This window comes from Canis aureus, chromosome 3 (genome assembly GCF_053574225.1).
Source record: "Canis aureus isolate CA01 chromosome 3, VMU_Caureus_v.1.0, whole genome shotgun sequence".
Lineage (NCBI taxonomy): Eukaryota > Metazoa > Chordata > Mammalia > Carnivora > Canidae > Canis > Canis aureus.
In genome coordinates, this window is record NC_135613.1 from 18762239 (window position 1) to 18777629 (window position 15391).

At 48.2% G+C, this 15391-nt stretch overlaps 1 protein-coding gene across 6 annotated transcripts in view; it reads left to right on the forward strand.

Annotated features, from left to right (window-relative positions):
* Positions 1–44: 44 nt before the first annotated feature.
* The window catches only part of PLCG2 (phospholipase C gamma 2), a 174725-nt gene continuing 159378 nt past the window's right edge, over positions 45–15391 (forward strand). The window contains exons 1-4 of one of the 6 annotated variants that reach the window (XM_077890970.1): positions 61–110; positions 3438–3521; positions 4173–4344; positions 14133–14289. The gene's annotated coding sequence lies outside the window, so the exon portion shown is untranslated. Of the gene's footprint in view, positions 111–3437; positions 3522–3618; positions 3640–3701; positions 3726–4172; positions 4345–13365; positions 13384–14132; positions 14290–15391 lie in introns of those variants that run through there. The other 5 variants (XM_077890972.1, XM_077890976.1, XM_077890974.1 and 2 more) reach the window with 5 other exon arrangements.

Consider the following 15391-nt stretch of genomic DNA (forward strand, 5'->3'; position numbering starts at 1 on the left):
GCACTGCGTTCTGGGAGGTGTAGTCCATGGAGGCCGAAGAGTCCGTGAGAGCTGTGCATTTTGGGAAAGGTAGTTTTCGAGGGATCTGAGCGCCCTAGGCGGGAGCCGAGGTGATGCCTAACGCGACGGCGGGGGGGGGGGGGGGGGGGGGCGGCGCTAACAATTGTTAGATTAAGAGCGAATACGTGGGACTTGTTTTTGTCTCTCCCAGCTACCAACACGCAGAGGGGCGGAGAATAAGACCTATAGCGCGCTTTTGTGATGGCAAGCAGGCCTGAGTTGCCTGTTCCTCATTCAGACGAGTAAACCAGCTGCGTAGCCTCCCTGAACCTCTGTTTCCTTATCTGTGAAATGGGCAAATTGATCATTCTTGCTTGGCAGGCCTGATAACATCCATCGAACACCCATCAAACACCGTTGCTTTAACAAATCCCTCCTCCCTTCGAATCCGAGCGTACAGAGCGCACGGATGTTTTTGTAACCAAGAGTAAGGATGGGGCTCCGGGGGCACCTGGGTGACCCGGTTGGTTCAGGATCTGCCTTCCTCTCAGGTCATGACCTCCAAGTCCTGGGATTGGGGGCACAGGCCGTGATCCCGTGGTCCTGGGGTCCCGGGATCCAGCCCCAAGGCAGAGTCCTGGCTCTGCGGAGTCTGCGGCTTCCTGGCCCTCTGCCCCTCCCCCTAGCGTTCATTCTCTCTCAAATAGATAAATGGGGGCAGCCCCGGTGGCCCAGCGGTTTAGCGCCGCCTTCAGCCCAGGGTGTGATCCTGGAGACTCGGGATCGAGTCCCACATCAGGCTCCCTGCATAGGGCCTGCTTCTCTGCCTCTCTCTCTGTCTCTCATGAACAAATGAATAAAATCTTATAAATAAATAAATAAATAGACGATAGCAAGGCCTCCAGTATCTTGTAAGTCCTCCTTAGCATATGAAAATCCCTTTGAAATCTCCCTTTTTGCTTGCTTCCCCCAGCCGTTGGGTATATAATCAGCCACCCCTCACAGGCCCAGGGCAGCCCCTCTTCCTGCCCACGGGTCCTGTCCCCAGGCTTTAATAAAACCACCATTTTGCACCAAAGACGTCTCAAGAATTCTTCGTTGGTTGTTGGCCCCGGACCTCACCTAAAACTTCATCATGGGGAGGTTTGATTGTGGTTATATATTGGCTAATAGCATGGTATCACTGTTGACTCTCCTGAGTGTGATCACTGAATTGTGGTTATGTGGAAGAGTGTCCTCCTTAGTAGACACCTGCTGAACTAACTCTGAGCTCTTGGACAGTTTAGAAAAAAAGAGAAACGGAGGAAAGGATATATTAATAATTGGTGAATCCAAGTTTTAAAATATGGTTGTTCGTGTTCCTCCTCTTGTAACTAAAAAGTAGGCATGAAAAAAAAAAAAAAAAAACAAGGAAGCTCCATAGCACTGATGAGGGGGAAAGCTTCTATAAACATTGGCAAGATTCTTTTTTTCAAAGCAAGATGCAGAGGTGGAAATACACAAAACACCCAGACAGAAGACCCAAGAAAGAGGAGACAAAGGCTGCCTCTGGGACAAGGACCTGGGGAAGGGATGAGGAGTGGAAAAGAGACTTGCTTCTCACACTTACCCTTTTAGAGCTTTTTTTTTTTTTTAAAGATTTTATTTATTCATGAGAGACACGGGGAGGGAGAGAGAAAAAAAGAGGCAGAGACACAGGCAGAGGGAGAAGCAGGCTTCCTCCAAGGAGCCCGATGTGGGACTTGATCCGGGATCCTGGGATCATACCCTGAGCCAAAGGCAGATGCTTAACCTAACATCTAAAGGTGTCCCCCTTTTAGAGGTTTTAATTTTTTTTTTTATTTTTTAGCTTTTAAATTTTGTATCATGTCCATGTATAACCTGTTCAGATACCAAACCAAACCAAACAAAAAACCAATAACTTCGAAGAAGACTGTTTCTGGGAAAGCACTTGTGGTCAGAAAACCCCAGACTGGGCTCCCCTACTCCCCAGCTGTAGACCTGTTGGGAAACCCAAAACAGAAGGAAGGAAAACCAGTTACTTTCACATCCTTTCCCACATCTGCTCCTCATCACAATCTAGTGAGCCAGGCAGGTTTTAGTGGACCCATTTTATAGATTAGGAACACTGAGGACCAGAGAGTCTTAGCAACTTGTCTAAAGTCATGTGGTGAGACACTATTAGAGCTGAGGTGGAACCTGAGCCCTTCCCAGTGACCCAGCCTGGCTCTGTCCCTCCTGCAGGTGACCTCTCCAAGCTCTGAGGGTTGGATATGGCAGGATAGGGCCCAGGGTAGGAGGGTAAGGTGGGGTTGACTTCCAGGCTCTGGGTGCTCACTGAAGCTCAGCCCAGCTGCCTTCCTGCCTGTTGCTTTTACATGGGGCTCCCCAGCAGGAAACAGAAGTCAAAGCATGGGCTTGATTTACATGTTCATGCGCAACTGATTTGGGGCTTTATTTGGGGGACCGAGAGCTAACTCAGCCAAAGGGCCTCTTCCCTGAGCCCATCTGAGCTGCTTTTTACCATCTCTGTAATCTTCAACAAATCTCAAAGTGACCTTTTTAATTAAAAAAGAAAAAAGTAATAGATGGATATTGTTATCCAAACAGGAAAGTATTTGACATTTCTGTCAAATTTCAAAACATACATACATGTTTTGATTATGCGATCCAGCATTTAAAATGGAAAAATGGAAAATCGTTTTTTTTTTTCTGTGAATATTCTTCCCCAAGTGTTCAAAGATACAGATGGAAAAATGCATTGCTAATAAGAGAAACAAAGACACAGAACTGTAAACAACCCACTGGTAGAGCCAATGTTTAATTCAACTGGGCTCCGTCCACACGGGACAAAACCAAGGACAATAAGGTTTGCTGGATTTGCTGACCTAGAAAGATGTCCATAATAGATTGTTAGATTAAAAAAAGAAGATCCCGTTTTTTGGGGGAAAATGGGCTATAAGCATACATACACCCAGAGAGCTACAGGTTTGAACAAACGTAGCAGGCAGTTTATAAAGTAGGAGAGCAAATTATTTGATTCAAATGTAAAAAGAGCATTTCATTTTCATTCCTCTGAAGAATAGTGAGATCGACTCTCTTCTTTTTAAATTGGCCAGTTGCGTTTCCTCTTGTGTGAATTGCTAAAATATTACTGTCCCTTGGTCTTTTGTCATGCAAAATGGGTGCAAACTTCTGGCACCAAGTCTCTAAGAGCTTCTATTTACATTTCCAAGGCTTCCTTTGGGGTGGGGGATTTTGGAAAAGAGGTTACTGAACTGGAAGCAGAGGATGGTCTCAGTCTTAAAGCAATGAGTTATCCTGTGAGATGAGGGGCTCTGAGAAATAAGGGCGTCTCCTGCCCAACACATTGCTCCCGTTTCTTCCTTCCTTCCTTCCTTTCTTTTTTAAAGATTTCTTATTTTATTTATTCATAGAGACACAGAAAGAGAGAGGCAGAGACACAGGCAGAGGGAGAAGCAGGCCCCATGCAGGGAGCCCGACGCGGGACTCGATCCCAGGTCTGCAGGATCACGCCCCGGGCTGCAGGCGGCACTAAACCGCTGCGCCACCGGGGCTGCCCTCCTCCTTTCTTTCATTTCTAGAATCTTCTCAAAGATGTGTCCTCTTTGGTTCTTGGTGGGTAGTCTGAACGTGGAGGTGGTTGTACCGTTTGAAAGAGGGAGGAGCTGGAACCAGAAATTGGTTGCCAAGGTTTGGAAAGGGTGAGACGAGTGAGGGGCCCAGGGGCACCCTAACAGGAAAGATTCAGGAGGCACATGATTTAAGGAGGCAGTCACCCTCAGGCTCCCCTAGGCCCCTGGCGCACCTCGCTCGGGTCCCAGCCCTGCTGACTGCTTCTTGAGGACACAAGGCAAGATCTGCAGAAAGCTATTGTGCTGTAAGGCTGGGGTGGCCCCGGGTACTCTTCAGAGCCACCTCAAGACAGTGGTAGCAGCAGACTGATAAAACTACATCCTCCTGGAGGGCAAGGTGGCCGAGCTCTGGCTCAGCTCCCGAGACTGTCCCCGTGGGACCCTTCCTGCCTCCCCCGAGGCGTCTGAGGATTTTAGACTCTGCCGTGAAGAGGGTTCAGGGTAGACCTCTGGACAGATGGGGATCAACCATTTTTGTGCTTAAGACTTTTCTGCTTCTCTCTCCATTTGTGGCAGCTGCATGACTGGTTTTCTCTAGACGTGCCCTGCACCCAGCCTCCCCCCGCGGCCTCAGAGACTCCCCTGACATCACAGTAGCTGTCATCTATCAATCTCGTCTACACAGCAGGCATTGCATTTAGCACTTGACATCTCACCCCTCGCCGAGTTCTCACCGCAGTCTTGAGAGGTAAGGACTTTGTTATCTGCACCACGTTCCAGATGAGGACACTGGGGCCCAAAGAAGGTCGGCGACCTGGCCTTGACCACAGAGCTAAGAAGCAGCAGAGGCAGGATTTGAACCCACAACTCCAGAGGCACGTTCTTCACCACGATGCCCGGCTCCTCCGTTTCTCATGAGCTTTGAGCCTGCTGAGTGCTGGCCACTAGATTGGGGGTTCCCACTGTCCCCCAGAGGCCCTCAGAACTTTCTGGAGCGTCTGCAGGAGGTCACCGTGGGGTTAAGGCAGGTTCTATCTTCCCCGACTTCCCTGGGTGGGAGGTTCCCAGAAGTACAGGGCCAGCTCTACGGCCCCTTTTCCCCCGTGAGGGGAGGGGATGGTGTGAGTTGGGACACGTCCTCTTTGAACGTTCTCTCTTGCTGCTTCTGACCACTTCCTCTTTTCCCTGGGGCGGAGGCAGCTGTGGCGGCCCTGGTGGCAGCCATCCCAGCAGTGGCTCAGGAGGCCTCTGAGTCTCTCCTGGAAGCGCTGGCCCGGCTGGGCTGAGGGCATGTCTCCACCTGGACTTCCATCCCCAAACCCCCCGCCCCCGGGCCCTCCCCTGAGTCCCAGAGAGCGGAAGGGGTGCAGGGTGAGTGGGTTCCTGACTGAAAACACTGCCCCCGGGGCTGCCCACCCCCCATTCGGGCTCCACCTGGCCTGAACCTGCTTCTAGTAACTTCCATGGAGGACATGGCCCAAGTTCAGGACTCCTGCCTGCACAGCCAGACTCCTCAGGATGCCCAGGGAGGTGAGGCCCCCGGCTCTGGGTAGAAGCCCCAGCCTAGCCCTGGGCACCTCAAAGATGAGTCCTCCAAGTGAGCAGAGGAGCTGTGGCCTGGGAAGAAGTTGGGCATTGAGAAATGTGGGTTCCAGGCCTGGCTCTGCCACCTGGTAGCTGGTGTGCTTGGCCAGGTTGCTTTGCCTCCTGGGTCTCAGTTTCCCCATCCATGCAATGGGCACAAACCATAACACTTCGAAAGGTTGCAATAAATAAAGGCCATGCTACATGTGTCGTGCTAAGCAGAGAGCCCGGTACAGAGCGTCTTGCCCGCCCCTGGGCAGAGCTGCAGCGGGTCCGAGCCACCCGGGGTGTGCCCCCCTCCCCGCAGCCCCTGCCGAGGGAGCCTGGTCACGGCTACCCCGGGCTGCTGCCCACCTCCGCCCGTCCCAGCAGTGCCCGGCTTCCCACCCGGAGCAGGTTCAGCCCTCAAACTCAGTTGACAAGGAACATCACGTTTCCTCCATCGACCACCCCCCACTCCCGCCCCCGACAGCAGCGTCAGTCGCCTCTGGCTGTGCCCACCCCAGGGTTATGCCCAAGCCCTGGGCCGTCGTTTGTTTTATGGTGGTAAACTGTGCATAACACAAAATGAACCATCTTTAACGAGTACGTGTACAGCTCGGTGGCATTAAGGGTACTCACGCTGTTGTGCAACCATCGCCACCATCCGCCTGCAGGACTGTGACTCTGTCCTCCTTAAACACAAATGCCCACCCCTGGCCCAGCCCCCGCAGCCCCCACTCACCTTTCTTCGCTATGGATCTGACAGCTCTATGTGACTCTTACATGCGGAATCACACAGGATTTGTCTTTTTGTGACTGGTTTATTTCAATTAGCATAGCGTCCTCAAGGTTCATCCGTGTTGGAGCATGGGTCAGAATTTCCATTCTTTTTCTGTTTGAATAATATTCCATTTATACGTTTAGACCACATTTTGCTTATTCACTTATCCATCAGGGGACATCCTGGCTGTTGTGATTCATGCCGCTACACGCAAGGGTGTGCAAATATCTGTATGAGTCCCTGCTTTCAGTTCTTTGGGGTGTATACCTAGAAGTGGAATTTCTAGATCATATGGTAATTATGTTTGATTTTTTTTGAGGAACTGCCCAAAGTCTTGAGGTTTTAAATAGGACACAGGCATTGGGGAAGCCCCTCTGGCCCTTCTGCGTACAGGGAGATATGAAATCAGAAGCTAGACATTGTGGGTTCAAATTCTGGTCCTGCCGTCTCCCAGTGGTGTGACGTTGGGCGTGTCACTCACCCTCCGCGCTTCGGTGTCTCAGCTGTAATGTAGGATGAGAAGAGCAATCTCACCACTTCCCCGGCCCCACACCAGCTTGGCCCCTCCATGGAGCATCCCTTTGGAGCTGGACCCGGTGCCTCCCCTTCCCCCCCCTCCCTTTTTTAAAGATTTTATTTATTTATTCATGAGAAACACAGAGAGAGGGAGGCAGAGACACAGGCAGAGGGAGAAGCAGGCTCCATGCAGGGAGCCCCATGTGGGACTCGATCCCCGGTCTCCAGGATCACACCCTGGGTTGAAGGCAGCGCTAGACCGCTGAGCCACCCGGGCTGCCCTTCTTTCCCCCTTTTTCAGGTCTCTGGGACTCTCTTTCCCTGTCCATGGCTTCACCTCTTGAAAACAAAAATCGGGAAGTAAGGCCCCAGACTAACCGGGAGAGCCTGAACCGGGACCAGAGGGGAAACCGTGGACACTGACCAACACGCTGGCATGGGCATGGGCGAAGAGGAGCCCTCTCTTCTTTCCTTTGACCTTGATCATGCCATCTCCAAGACCAGGTCCAGTTTAGGGCCGTGTGAGGAGAGCCGGGAGGGTCGCTGAGGACCGCCCACAGCATGATTACAGGGACTTACAGGGACGGGGAAGAGGGCTCTGGACTGGGATGAAAGGAGCTGTGGTTTGGCACTTTCATCTTGAGGAGAGTCAGTGGGAGGGTTCCGGTTAGTGGGGGGTGGCTGTGGAGATGAGATTGCCTCTGTCCCTGGGCCCGCAGCCAGGGCTCGCTGGCGGGACCAGGACAGTCCCACCTCTGGTGCAGGCCCGGCTGGTATGTGGGTGCCACCTGGCCAGCTTGCCTGGTCCAGGTCCCCAGCCCATCCCCACCTGGGAGGAGCTGCTTCTGCCGGCTCAGGGTGATTCCAGAAGGAAGGTCAAGGCAAGACCTGGCAGGCTGAGGACTTCGGTCCTTAGAAACCATGCCTGAGGGTTGACCCAGGGACCCCAGGTCCTAGAGACCCACTTCTAGCTTTGCCACCTCCACCTGGGACAGGAGGGGACAGAGAAGCCTCCAGGATGCCCCCCACCCCACCTTTGCCTCCCCATTATCTTCTTTTCCCATCTTCATTCCTTTCCTATTTTCTCTTCTCTGTTCCTTTTCATCTCATACCAGGTGGTGGGTGATTTGGAAATTCACAGAGCAGTGCACTTCTCTTCACAGTTTATCCACATCCAGAACCCATAAGGAATCAGCTCTCAATTTCACTAAAGTCGGCTTTAGTGAAGGACTTTTTGCATGACCCTCTGGGCAGAGCTCACTAACAGAGACTGTTACTCCTGGCACTTCTCCCTAGCATTGCCAAAACCAGGTCTGTCTTCAATATTTGTAGGCATCCCCAAAGTGGCATTAGTATCTGTTCTGGGGCATTAAATAAAATATGCCATGAAGATTAAGTATAATAACATGTAGGAAATGCCTGGTACATTGTAGTCATTAAAAAAATAGTTACCGTTAGCTTTTTATTTTTAAAAATAATGATTATAGGGGCACCTGGGTGGCTCGGTCAGTTAGGCATCTGCTTCTGCTTCAGTTGTGATCCCAAGGCTCAGCGGGGAGTCTGCTTCTGCCTCTCTCTCTGCCCCTCCCCCTACCTGTGCATGTACTTATGTGCATATGTGTGCTCTCCTCTCCCCAATAAATAAATAAAATCTTAAAAAATAATGATTATTGGGCAGCTCTGATGGCTCAGCGGTTTAGCGCTGCCTTCAGCCCAGGACATGATCCTGGAGACCTGGGATCAAGTCCCACATCAGGCTCCCTGCATGGAGCCTGCTTCTTCCTCTGCCTGTGTCTCTGCCTCTCTCTATGTCTCTCAAGAATAAATAAATAAATTAAAAAAATAATGATTATATAAAAAAGGAAGGCAGTACGTTTTTATTTTATTTATTTAATTATCTATTTATTTATTTTTAAAGATTTTATTTATTTATTCATGAGAGACACAGAGAGAGAGAGAGAGGCAGAGACACAGGCAGAGGGAGAAGCAGGCCCCATGCAGGGAGCCCAATGTGGGACCCGATCCCGGGATTCCAAGATTACATCCTGGGCCAAAGGTGGCACTAAACCTCTGAGCCACCAGGGCTGCCCTGTTTTTTATTTTAAAGATTTTATTTTATTTTTATTTATTTGAAAGAGAGAGAGAGAGCATGAGCAGGGGGAGGAGGAGAGGGAAAAGCAGAGAATTTCAAGCAGACTCCACACTGAGCATGGAGCCTGATGTGGGGCTTGACCTCACGTCAGATGCTTAACCAACTGAGCCACCCAGGCACCCCAGGGAGGACAGTGTTTTGTTTTGGTTTGTTTTAAATATTTTATTTATTTATTTATTCATGAGAGACACCGAGAGAGAGGCAGAGACACAGGCAGAGGGAGAAGTAGGCTTCCTGTAGGGAGCCCGATGTGGGACTCGATCTCGGGTATCTGGGATCATGCCCGGGGCTGAAGGCGGCGCTAAACCTCTGGGCCACCCGGGCTGCCAAGGACAGTGTTTTTCAAAGTATTTATTGAACACCTACTATGTCCCAGGCAGTGCAACATTGGAATTCTGCCCTGGGAGTCCAGCTGACTTTTCCAGCCTATGTCGGAAGCAGTGAGCCCCACAAAGGTCATCATCCCCCCCAACAGTGTAAAATGAGGGAAATGTAGGAAGAGGAAGAACCAGCTGTGTGTTCTTAGGCAAACTGCTTCTCAGAGCCTCCGTTTCCTGATCTGTAAAGTGAGGCTGGAAATCCTCCCTTCCCCTTCTACTGGGGTCGGGGGGTCAGATGAGATAAGCAGTCTTGGCAAGCAGGAAAGTGCTGCTGGGAGGAGCAGATGGGTGGCTCTCAGTGGAAGACAAGGCCTCTGCCTCTATCTTTGACTGAAGTACCTACTCTCAACTCCTGAAAGCCATCTCTGCAGAAGCTTGGAGAACACCCCTCAGGGACAGTAAACGTGCTTTTCTCCAGTGTACCACGGCGTTAGGAAAAGAATGTTCCACAAAGTCCATCCAATGACGATCATTCCCCTGGTGACCCCAGCTATGGGTGTGGCCATGCCCTTCCTCATCTGTCCCATGCCCTGACTTTGGGCTAGTTGACACTGTGTGTTTCAAGGGAGACCAGGGAAGATGACAGCATTCCTGGGAGGAGAGATGGGCTTGTCCAGGGGCGTGGTGGGATTTCAGAGGTAGGTGCTAAGGCCATGTGGTAGAACCATCACTATCCCATCAGGATAGGGAATAGGATTGCCAAGCCTGGGGACAGCTGGGGAAGCCCGGGGGATGAGCAGCATTTCCCTGGGAGGCCACCTAGATGGCTTGACTTTGTCCCTCCTGCTCTTCAGACAGAGATTAATGGGATAGTAGTAATTTGCTGCTGGGTCTCTATTATGACTGTCAGCAGTCATGAGGTACTTATACGCCAGTGATTTATAAGATTACCTCCTTTAATCCTCACAACAAATTTTTAAAAAATATTTTATTTATTCATGAGAGACAGAGAGAGAGAGAGGCAGACACAGGCAGAGGGAGAAGCAGGCTCCCTGGGAAGAGCCTGATGTGAGACTCGATCCCGGGACTCTGGGATCACACCCCGAGCTGAAGGCAGCCGCTCAACTGCTGAGCCACCCAGGCGTCCCTCTCACAACAAATTTATAAGGCAGCTACTATCATCCCCATTTTACAGGTGAAGAGGCTGTGGTACAGAGAGATTAAGTATCTTGCCCAAGATAGCACAGTGAAGGAGCCGAGCCTGGAGCCCAGCCTAGGTGATCTGAACCCAGAGCCCATGCAGCTGACCACGCCATATACTGTCATGGGCCAGGGGGATCTGAGTAGGGGAAAGAACAAGCAGAGATTTGAGTAGGGGAAAGAAAGAAGGTAATTCTTAGATCCCAGGTCCCCTGTGAACCTGGCATTAATATTGGTGTTGAAGAGTCACAGGCGTCACTAGAAAGGTGTCACTGGCTCTATTTTATGGATGAAGAGTAGGAGCGCAGAAAAGTTGAGTTGCTAAGCAAGGGAGCTACACTTTGAACTGGATGTCTACACTGCAGAGCATTGCTCTTTCAGTGACCCCACCACCTTATCTTGCTTCCTTGGCATTTGTTCTAAGACTGATCCGTCTTGGGAACCCTGGGACCAGGAGCCCAGGCCTGGAACAGACATAACAGACATACCAGTCTTCTACACATGTTTTCTTTCTTTCTTTCTTTTTTTTTTTCCACATGTTTTCTGAAATAATATAAGAGATCCCAGTTGTTTCCACTTGGTGCTACTTTGGGCAAGGGAGAGGAAATGTGGTAGGAAGTGTAGTGACCTCGCATCTTCTGTGCATGGATGTTTGCTGAGCCTGAACCCTGCTGAGATGGAGAGTTTTGAAAAGAGAATCATGTTGGAGTAGTTGTATCTCCTTTACTTTGGGGGTGAGTTAAAGAAAAAAGAAAGCTCTAGAAAGACCCAAATTAAAAATTCCATCTGTCTTCCTTCCTATTTCCCGTCCACCCACCCATCCATCCTTCCATCCCTTTATAAATCTCCATTAGTAATCTCTTGCTCCCTGACCCCGGAACTTCATGGTTCAAACAACATTAATTCATTATCTTATTTTGGAGAGTAAGGAATTCAGGAATGTCTGGCTAGTCAGTGCTGGCTATTGGTGAGAGTCCTCAGTCCCTCTCCACAGGAGAGCCTTTCCAGAGGGCTGCTTCAGTGTCCAGCATGGTGGTGGCTGGCTTCCTCCTAGGAGAGCAGCCCAAGGGACCAGCGCAGAAGCTGCAGTGCCCTTGATGTCCTAGCCTCACACATCACACGCTATCCCTTCCAGAGGATGCTGTCAGTCAGAGTCAACTCTTGTTCAGTATTGGAGGAGGCAACACAGAGGCATAAATCCTAGGAGATGAGGCTCATGGGGGCCATTCTGGACGCCAGCAACCACCATTCATCCATCCATCCGGCCATCCTTTTGTCATCTACCCATCCATTCAATCAATAAACATTTGCTGGGCTCCAGTTTGTGCCAGGCCCTGGAAACAACACATATACACCCCAAAACCAACCCAAAACTGACAGAAAAGAGGAACCCTAAGAGAAGAAAACCATTGTTGAACATTTCCCTCCTGTTTTTTTTTTTTAAGATTTTATTTATTTATTCATGAGACACAGAGAGAGAGAGAGAGAGAGAGAGAGAGAGAGGCAGAGACACAGGCAGAGGGAGAAGCAGGCTCCATGCATCCATGCAGGGTCTCCAGGATCACACCCCGGGCCCAAGGCGACGCTAACCCGCTGGGCCACCAGGGCTGCCCCTCTTTTTTCTTTTTTAAAACAATTTTATTGAGGTACAATTCACATACCATACCATTCTCTCACTTAAAGTATACAATTCAGTGGTTTTTGGTGTATTCATAGAGTTGTGAAAACCATGACTACAATCAACTTTAGAATGTTTGTACCACCCCAAACAGAAACTCCCACTCTTTAAGTATTCACTCCCCATTTCCTCTTTTCTCCAACCACCTCTAATCACACACTTATTTTGTTTCTATGGATTGGTTTGTTCTGGATGTTTCATGTAAACAGGACCATACATTATATGCTCTTTTGTGACTGGCTTCTTAGCATGATGTTTTCAAGGTTCATCTGTGGTGTAGTGGATGTTGGTCCTTCATTCCTCTTTTATTGCTAAATACATTCTCTTGTATGTGCAGACACCATTTTGTTTATCCACCCATCAGTTGATGAACATCTGCCTTGTGTTTCCACCATTGGGCTATCACAAATAAGGCTGATATTAACATTCACGCACATGTTTTTGTGTGTCTTCAGCTCTCTGGGGTCTATACCTGGGAGTAGAATTGCTGACTCATACTGTAACCCTATGGTTAAACTTTTGAGGAACTGCCATATTATTTTCCAAAGCAGCTGCCCTGTTTTACATTCCCACCAGCAAGGTAGGAGGGTTCTCATTTTCCCCTCATCCTTGTCAACACTTGTGATTACTTTTTTTTTTTTTAAAGTAAGCTCTACCGGGCAGCCCTGATGGCTCAGCTGTTTAGTACTGCCTTCAGCCTAGGGTGTGATCCTGGAGACCCGGGATGGAGTCCCACATCGGGCTCCCTGCATGAAGCCTGCTTCTCCCTCTGTCTGTGTCTCTGCCTCTCTCTATGTGCCTCTCATGAATAAATAAATAAAATCCTAAAAAAAAAAAAAAGCTCTACCCCCAGAAATGGGACTCGAACTCAAGACCCTGAGATTGAGAGTCGCACATTCTACTGACTGAGCCAGCCAAGTGCCCTTGTTACTGTTTTTTTTTATTTTTGCCACCCTGGTGTGTGTGAAGTGGTATCTCATTTGATTTCATTTTGCATTTCCCAGATGGCTAATGATGTTGAGCATCTTTTCATGTGTTTTATTGGCTGTTTGTATATCTTCTTTGGAAAAAAAATCTATTTGGATTTTTTGCCTATTTTTAACTGATTTATGTGTCTTTTTGAGTCATAATATTCCTTTATATTCTAGATACAACATACAAGTCTCTTATCTAATACATGATTTTCAAATATCCTGCCCCATTCTGTGGGCTCCAGTTCTTTTCCACTGTACCTTTTTTTTTTTTTCTAATTGTTAAGATATTTACTAAGGTATTTGGAAAATGCAGAAATATATAAAGAAGTGGAAAAATAATCACCCAGAGGTCATGATTCATATTTAATCATATTTCCTTTTTTGTCCTTTTAATCAATTCATTTATGTATTTTTTTTGACGGGTAATCTTTGCACAGATACAGAATTCTAAAATTGGCATTGAATATTAGTGACTAATGACTTTGTTTTTAAAGTGAGCTTTACACCCAACATGGGACTTGAAATCATGGCCCTGAGATCAAGAGTCACATGATCCACCGACTCAGCCAGCCAGGCACCCCAGAATTCTAAAAGTTTAATGTAAGTTTCCTGCTCTTAGCCCCAGCCACCCAAACTCCTTGCTAGGGATAGCCACTGTTGCCACTTTCCTGGTAATTTTTTGGAGAGTTTATTTTTAAAAATTTATTTATTTATTATTTATTTTAAAGATTTTATTTATTTATTCATGAAAGACACAGAGAGAGAGAGAGAGAGAGAGAGAGAGAGAGGCAGAGACACAGGCAGACGGAGAAGCAGGCTCCCTGCAGGGAGCCTGACATGGGACTCTATCCTGGGACTCCAGGATCACGCCCTGAGCCAAATGCAGACACTCAACCATTGAACCACACAGGGATCCCTGGAGACAGTTTGTATGCACATACATATACACATCAATGTCCCCTTAAATTGTAGAATATTATCCTTTTTTAATATATTTTATTTATTATTCATGAGAGACGTAGAGAGAGGCCAAGAGAGAAGCAGGCTCCCTGCAGGGAACCCAATGTGGGACTGGATCCCAGGACCCCAGGATCACAACCTGAGCTGAAGTCAGACACTCAACCACTGAGCCACCCAGGTATCCCAGGATATTATCCTTTCTACTCAGCAATTGCCAACAGCTTCTTTCCAGTCTTTCAAGTTAACTCACTTTTTCTTTATACTGTTAGGAATCACCCTAAAGATACAATATATCCAGCAGTTGTAGGAGGTAGGCCAGGAACCCATTCTAGTGTTGGCCAAAACAAGGAGTTTACTGAAGTATGTTAAGTGGCTTGTCTATTTTCCAGAAGGATGGAGATCCAGGTCTAGAATCCATACCGCCTGAAGCAAAGCAAAACCTGGCACTGGAGAGTCCAGTGGAGACCTTGCAGCTGATCCCCTGATGCTGCAGCCTCTGGTCCTGATGCTACTAGACACCGGTGTCCACGCTACTACCTTTGCTGGGTAGGTGCCCTCTGACCCCTGCTTCTCCTGTTGCCAGCTTCTGAACACAAGCCTGGTGCTGGTGCATCTGCCTGGTGGGGCAGACGGGGAAAATATGGACCCTACCTGCTAGGGAGTCTGGGAAAGCAAGGGTCTGGCTTCCTACCTTGGCAAGGCATAGCCTCATAAGTGGGGATAGCCCAGACATAGGAGGGCAGGTTCCACCGAGCAGCCACAAAAAAATGGCATAAAACTTTAATGTAAGTATGTTTTAATTATAGAATTATAATTCCTCTGATTGTAAAGGCATTGCGTGAGTGAGAGGTGGTGTGCTGTAATCACTAAGTATGCTCGGTGCCAGGGCTAACTAGCTAGCTTCCCTATTACATCCGTCCCTTACCTGCCTTCTTACCTTTGGCATGATTTGAACTTCTGCGTGCCCAGCTTCCTCATGAATTAAATGGGGATAATAATCAAACCTTGCTCTGAGGTTGGCCTGAGGACCGAACAAGTTATCAGACAGTAAGGTTTAGGACTGTACCTGGCTCATCATATTTGCTATTTTGCTCTTTTTATTAACATTTTAGAACATTTTAGAACACACAGAAAAGTTTAACAAATTGGACAGCCAGCATCCTGACACCTGTAATCCTCTGCTGTGTTGGTTTTATCACAACTCTTTCGATCTGTGTTTCTTTCCAGTCATTTATACATCTTAATTTTAATGTGTTTAAGAGCAATGGCAAATCTATATATATGTCACTATTGTCTTTTTAGTTATTTCTTTATTTTAAAATTAATTATTTATATCTCTGTTTTTTTTTTTTTTGTATTTTTAAAGATTTTATTTATTCATGAGAGACTCAGAGAGAGAGAAAGGCAGAGACACAGGCAGAGGGAGAAGAAGGCTCCTCACAGGGAACCTGACGTGGGACTCGATCCCCAAACTGGGATCACGACCTGAGCCAAAGGCAGGCGCTCAACCACTGAGCCACCCAGGAGTCCCTTTAAAGCAATTCTTCAGTGTTAGTTTAAATAATATGTGTGTAAAATTTGTCTTGTCCTTCCCTGTCACACAATGAACTGAGTCCGGTAGGGTAAAACAGAATTTGTCACCTAGAAG